At 42.0% G+C, this 6,440-nt stretch overlaps 1 non-coding gene across 1 annotated transcript; it reads right to left on the bottom strand.

Moving 5' to 3' along the window:
- Positions 1–414: 414 nt before the first annotated feature.
- Positions 415–487, bottom strand: trnaf-gaa (transfer RNA phenylalanine (anticodon GAA)). Its single transcript has one exon. It is a non-coding gene; the product is annotated as a tRNA-Phe (tRNA).
- Positions 488–6,440: the final 5,953 nt, after the last annotated feature.

Genomic DNA, 6,440 nt, shown 5'->3' with positions numbered 1-6,440 from the left:
TCATGTTGACTGCCATTTTATTCTCATAGAAATAGAGAATAAGCTAAATATAGAAGATATAAGTATTTCCCATCCTTGATGAGGTGGAACTTTTTTATGTTGTGGGTAGTAATGACTTGGCCCACGAGTGTGCTGGAAGCAGAGACAATCAATGATTTGAAAAGGAAATTGGATGGATACTTGAAGGAAAGAAACTTGCAGGAGGAAAGGGATCGAGCTGGTGAGTGGAACTGACTAGATTGCTCCGGGGAGAGCCAGCATGGACGTGATAGGCCAAACGATCACCTTCAATGCTGTAAATGACTCTGTGTTGTTTCTCAAATTCAATCCACTGGTGTTTGGTAAATAATTGCAAAGTAAATTGTGCAACCGGAAAATCAGAACCAAGGCAAGGGACGCATAAGGAAGCGGAATTGCTGAAACTCGGGATTGAACCAGGGATCTTTAGATTTTCAGTCTAACGCTCTCCCAACTGAGCTATTTCAGCCCCACATTAACAATGGTTCGGTGTCCTTATTTTGGAAGAAAATGCATACATTCAAGTTTTCCAAAAAATTAAAGAACACAACATGTGAGTAATATTCCCCATTGCTTTCTCAGCACTGATGGATTGTGAAGCGGGAGACAGCCAGAAGTGCCAATGAGCCGCACAGACCCTGAGCTGAGAATGAAATGAGATCAAATTCAATCTTACATAGCGAGATGCTGCAGAGAGGTAAGAGTCCTGAATCAAAGCGAGATTTGCTCATTTCAAACACTCCCTGTACTCTCTGCTCAAGAAGCCTTAAAAAAGGGAAAAACAGAATGGCACTCAAACTCACAACCCTGCCATTAAAAGTCTCATGTTCGACTGACAGAACTGTCACTTCTACTCGCTCTCTTATTGGATGGATGCAACTCCAACGCAGGGGTGGCATTCAAATCCTCCCATGGGTCCACATGTCAGACTGAGTTCCATGTTGTAGAATCAAGCAAAGGAGATCTGCTCACTTCCAAAACTATCAGCGAATTGAAGCTGATTACGATCAACATCATCAGAGGTCAGAACGACCTGGTGAAAGAAGACACTTTGAAGAATGATCCACAATTATTCAAAGGCATCGACAAAGTGAAAAACAAGAAAATCGATGAGTCAATGCAAGCCAAACAACAGAAACACTGAAGAATTCCATTCCATTCCAGTCCAGAACCCAGTCCTGTTGTATTTGGAGTCAGGTCACAATTGCAGTAACAACTTTATATTCCCACTTGGCCATCTGTACATTTAGTTAATTACAATGTTGTCGACAAGCTCTTTGAATCCAGTTGTCTGGTCCTCAAGCCAGCTCCGTATGGAAGTCAATTCCACTTTCTGCAAGGCTGAAACCAATAGATAACCTTAATCTAAAAATGCCAGCAGACCAGGGCTCGTCTGGGATTTAAACTCAGGATCTCTCACATGTTAATTAACCATACTCCCTAAGCGAGAATCATACCCCTGCACTAACGAGCCACTGACAGGTCAGGCTTTATTAGCTGCTGTGGAATTTCACTGGAACCCCCCAGCCAATCATCCATTTTTTTTCAGATCAAAGCAACATCCTGCAAATGCTGAAATAAAAACAGAATGTGATGGAAATGCTCAGCAGCTCTGGCAGCATCTGTGCTGTGAGAAACACAGTTAACGTTTCAGGGCACTCACCTTTTGTTTCAGCCATCCTTTCAGACTGCTTCGGTCCATCCAATCTCACTTTCTATTCAATCCACATTTTAACCATTCACTACGTTACTACATTTTTCATGAATTCCTCATTTCTTTTATTTCTGACAATTTTGTATTTCTGGTCTTTGCTTCAGACACCACCACAAGTGGAATCATGTCTCCATCTACCCAATCAAAACACATCGCTGTATCCTCACATTGCAATGTTTCTTTAACCCTGACAGACTGTGGAGTTTCTGCTGCTTGATTGCAGTTCTTGCTTCCCGCCAGTAGATGTCACCTCACTCCAATACAGTGAAGTTTACAAATCTGAGAGAGACACAACAGGAAATAATTGTTCACATTATAGTGAATGTGTGGGATTTAGAAATACTAGGAGTGGAGACGAGTTATTATTGCACTCTGCTATTGCATCTTTTATAATGGACTCCAGCATTTTCCCCACGACTGATGTCAGGCTAACCGGTATATAATTCGCTGTTTTCTTTCTGCCTCTTTTTTTAAATAATGGAGTTACATTAACTACCATCCAATCCATTGGAACTGTTCCAGAGTCGATAGAATTTTGAAAAAAGACCAGAAATGCATCTGCTATTTCAAGGGCCACTTCCTTAAGTACTCTGGGATGTAGATTATCAGGCCCTGGGGATTTATCGGCCTTCAATCCCATCAATTTCCCAAACATTCCCTACTAATACTGATTTCATACAGTTCCTCCTTCTCACTAGACCCTATGTTCCCCAACATTTCTGGGAGATAATTTGTATCCTCCGTTGTGAAGACAGATCCAAAGTATGTATTTAATTGGTCTGCCATTTCTTTGTTCCCCATTATAAATTCCCCAGTTTCTGACTGCAAGGGGCCCACATTTGTCTTCACTAATCTTTTTCTCGACACATATCTATAGAAGCTTTTACAGTCAGTTTTTGTGTTCTCTGTTAGCTTACTCTCATACTCTATTTCCCCCTTCTTAATCAATCCTTTTGTCCTCCTCTGCTAAATTCCAAACTGCTCATTTCAAACACTCCCTGTACTCTCTGCTCATGAAGCCTTAAACAAGGGAAAAACAGAATGGCACTCAAACTCACAACCCTGCCATTAAAAGTCTCATATTCGACTGACAGAACTGTCACTTCTACTCGGTCTCTTATTGGATGAAAGCAACTCCAACGCAGGGATAGCATTCAAATCCTCCCATTGGTCCACATGTCAGACTGAGTTCCATGTTGTAGACTCAAGCAAAGGAAATCTGCTCACTTCCAAAACTGTCAGCGAATTGAAGCTGATTACAATCAACATCATCGGAGGTCAGAACTACCTGGTGAAAGGAGGCACCCTGAAGAAGGATCCACAATTATTCAAAGGCATCGACAAAGTGAAAAACAAGAAAATCGATGAGTCAATGCAAGCCAAACAACAGAAACACTGAAGAATTCCATTCCATTCCAGTCCAGAACCCAGTCCTGTTGTTTTTGGAGTCAGGTCTCAATTACTGCAACAAATTTATATTCCCACTTGGCAATCAGTACATTTAGTTAATTGCAATTTTGTCGGTAAGCTCTTTGAACCCAGTTGTCTGGTCCTCAAGCCAGCTCCGCATGGAAGTCAATTCCACCTTCTGCAAGGCTGAAACCTACAGATAACCTTAATCTAAAAATGCCAGCAAACCAGGGCTCGTCCGGGACTCAAACCCGGGATCTCTCGCATGTAAATTTTTTTTTAGATTAGAGATACAGCACTGAAACAGGCCCTTCGGCCCACCGAGTCTGTGCCGAACATCAACCACCCATTTATACTAATCCTACACTAATCCCATATTCCCAACAAACATCCCCACCTATCCCTATATTTCCCTACCACCTACCTCTACTAGTGACAATTTATAATGGCCAATTTACCTATCAACCTGCAAGTCTTTTGGCTTGTGGGAGGAAACCGGAGCACCCGGAGAAAACCCACGCAGACACAGGGAGAACTTGCAAACTCCACACAGGCAGTACCCGGAATTGAACCCGGGTCCCTGGAGCTGTGAGGCTGCGGTGCTAACCACTGCGCCACTGTGCCGCCCCATACTCCCTACGCGAGAATCATACCCCTAGACCAACGAGCCACTGACAGGTCAGGCTTTATTAGCTGCTGTGGAATTTCACTGGAACCCCCCAGCCAATCATCCATTTTCTTTCAGATCAAAGCAACATCCTGCAAATGCTGAAATAAAAACAGAAAGTTCTGGAAATGTTCAGCAGCTCTGGCAGCATCTGTGCTGTGAGAAACACAGTTAATGTTTCAGGGCACTCACCTTTTGTTTCAGCCATCCTTTCAGACTGCTTCTGTCCATCCAATCTCACGTTCTATTCTATCCACATTCTAACCATTCACTACGTTACTACATTTTTCATGAATTCCTCATTTCTTTTATTAATGACAATTTTGTATTTCTGGCCTTTGCTTCAGACACCACCACAAGTGGAATCATGTCTCCATCTACCCAATCAAACCACTTCGCTGTATCCTCACATTGCAATGTTTCTTTAACCCTGACAGACTGTGGAGTTTCTGCTGCTTGATTGCAGTTCTGGCTTCCCGCCAGTAGATGTCACCTCACTCCAATACAGTGAAGTTTACAAATCTGAGAGAGACACAACAGGAAATAATTGTGCACATGATAGTGAATGTGTGGGATTTAGAAATACTAGGAGTGGAGACGAGTTATTATTGCACTCTGCTATTACATCTTTTATAATGGACTCCAGCATTTTCCCCACGATTGATGTCAGGCTAAATGGTATATAATTCGCTGTTTTCTTTCAGCCTCTTTTTTTAAATAGCGGAGTTACATTAACTGCCGTCCAATCCATTGGAACTGTTCCAGAGTCGATAGAATTTTGAAAAAAGACCAGAAATGCATCTGCTATTTCAAGGGCCACTTCCTTAATTACTCTGGGATGTAGATTATCAGGCCCTGGGGATTTATCGGCCTTCAATCCCATCAATTTCCCAAACATTCCCTACTAATACTGATTTCATACAGTTCCTCCTTCTCACTAGACCCTATGTTCCCCAACATTTCTGGGAGATAATTTGTATCCTCCTTTGTGAAGACAGATCCAAAGTATGTATTTAATTGGTCTGCCATTTCTTTGTTCCCCATTCTAAATTCCCCCGTTTCTGACTGTAAGGGGCCCACATTTGTCTTCACTAATCTTTTTCTCTACACATATCTATAGAAGCTTTTACAGTCAGTTTTTATGTTCTTTGCTAGCTTACTCTCATACTCTATTTCCCCCTTCTTAATCAATCCTTTTGTCCTCCTCTGCTAAATTCCAAACTGCTCACAATCTTCAGGTTTGCTGCTTGTTCTGACCATTTTATATTTCTCCTCCTTGGATCTAATACTTTCCTTAATTTCTTTTGTAAGCCACAGTTGAGCCACCCTTCCTGTTTTACTTTTGCACAGACAGGAATGAACAATTGTTGTAATTCATTAATGCGCTCTTTAAATGCTAGCCATTGCCTATCCACTGTCAACCCTTTAAGTAACGTTCCCCAATCTATCATAGCCAACTCCCGCCTCATACCTTCATAGTTTCCTTTGTTTAGATTCAGGACCCGAGTCTCGGAATCAACTCTCTCACTCTCCATCTTAATGAAGAATTTTATCATATTATGGGCGCACTTCCCCAAGGGACCCCACACAACAAGATTGTTAACTAATCCTTTCTCATTACACAATACCCAGTCCAGGATGGCCTGTTCTCTAGAGGTGTTTTACACCTCTATCAATTCTCCACTAATCTCCTTTGATATAGGCAGAATAATCCTAGCTTTTCCAACCTAACCTTGTAACTAAAATCCCCCATCCCTGGATCCATTCTGGTAAATCGCCTCTGCGTCCTCTCAAGGACCCTCACATTCTTTCTAAAGTCTGCTGAGCAGAACTGGGAGCAACACTCCAATTGGGGCCTAACCAGCGTTTTATAATAGTTCAGCATAACTTCCCTGCTTTTGTACTCAATGCCTCTATTTATAAAGCCCAAGATCCCATATGCTTTGCGAACCACTCTCGCAATATGACTTTCCACCTTCAAAGATTGATGCACATGAACCCCAAGTCCCTATATTCCAGCACACTCTTTAGAACTGTGCCATTAAGTATATATTGCCTCTCCCTATTCCTTATGCCAAAATGCATCACCTCACACTTGTCACTATTAAATTCCATCTGCCACCTGTCTGCCCATTCTGCTAGCCTATCACTGTCCTGTTGCAGGCAGTTGATATCATCCTCACTGTTTGCCGCTCCTCCAAGTTTGGTGTCATCGGCATATTTTGAGATTCTACTCTGTATTCCAAGATCCAAGTCAATTACCTTGAGCAAAAAAAGCAGTGGTTCTAGCACTGACCCTTGGGGAACACCACTGTCGACTATCCTCCAGTCTGACAAAGAACCATTTAATAAGACTCGCTGTTTTCTGTCCTTAAACCAATTTTCTATCCAATTGGACACTGACCCTCCTATACCACGAACCTCAATTTTGTTAACCGCCTTTTTATGCGGTACCTTGTCAAACGCTTCCTTAAAATCCATATAAGCAACATCCACTGCATTCCCTTCATCAACCTGCTCTGTTAGTTCATCAAAAAATGCAGTTAGATTAGTCAAGCATGAACTCCCATTTATAAATCCATGCTCAATCTCCTTAATTAAGTCAAACCTCTCCAAGTGACTGTTGATTTT

Source organism: Heterodontus francisci, unplaced genomic scaffold, assembly GCF_036365525.1.
Source record: "Heterodontus francisci isolate sHetFra1 unplaced genomic scaffold, sHetFra1.hap1 HAP1_SCAFFOLD_59, whole genome shotgun sequence".
In the NCBI taxonomy this organism is placed as follows: Eukaryota; Metazoa; Chordata; class Chondrichthyes; order Heterodontiformes; family Heterodontidae; genus Heterodontus; species Heterodontus francisci.
This window is presented reverse-complemented; position numbering and strand designations above follow the sequence as displayed.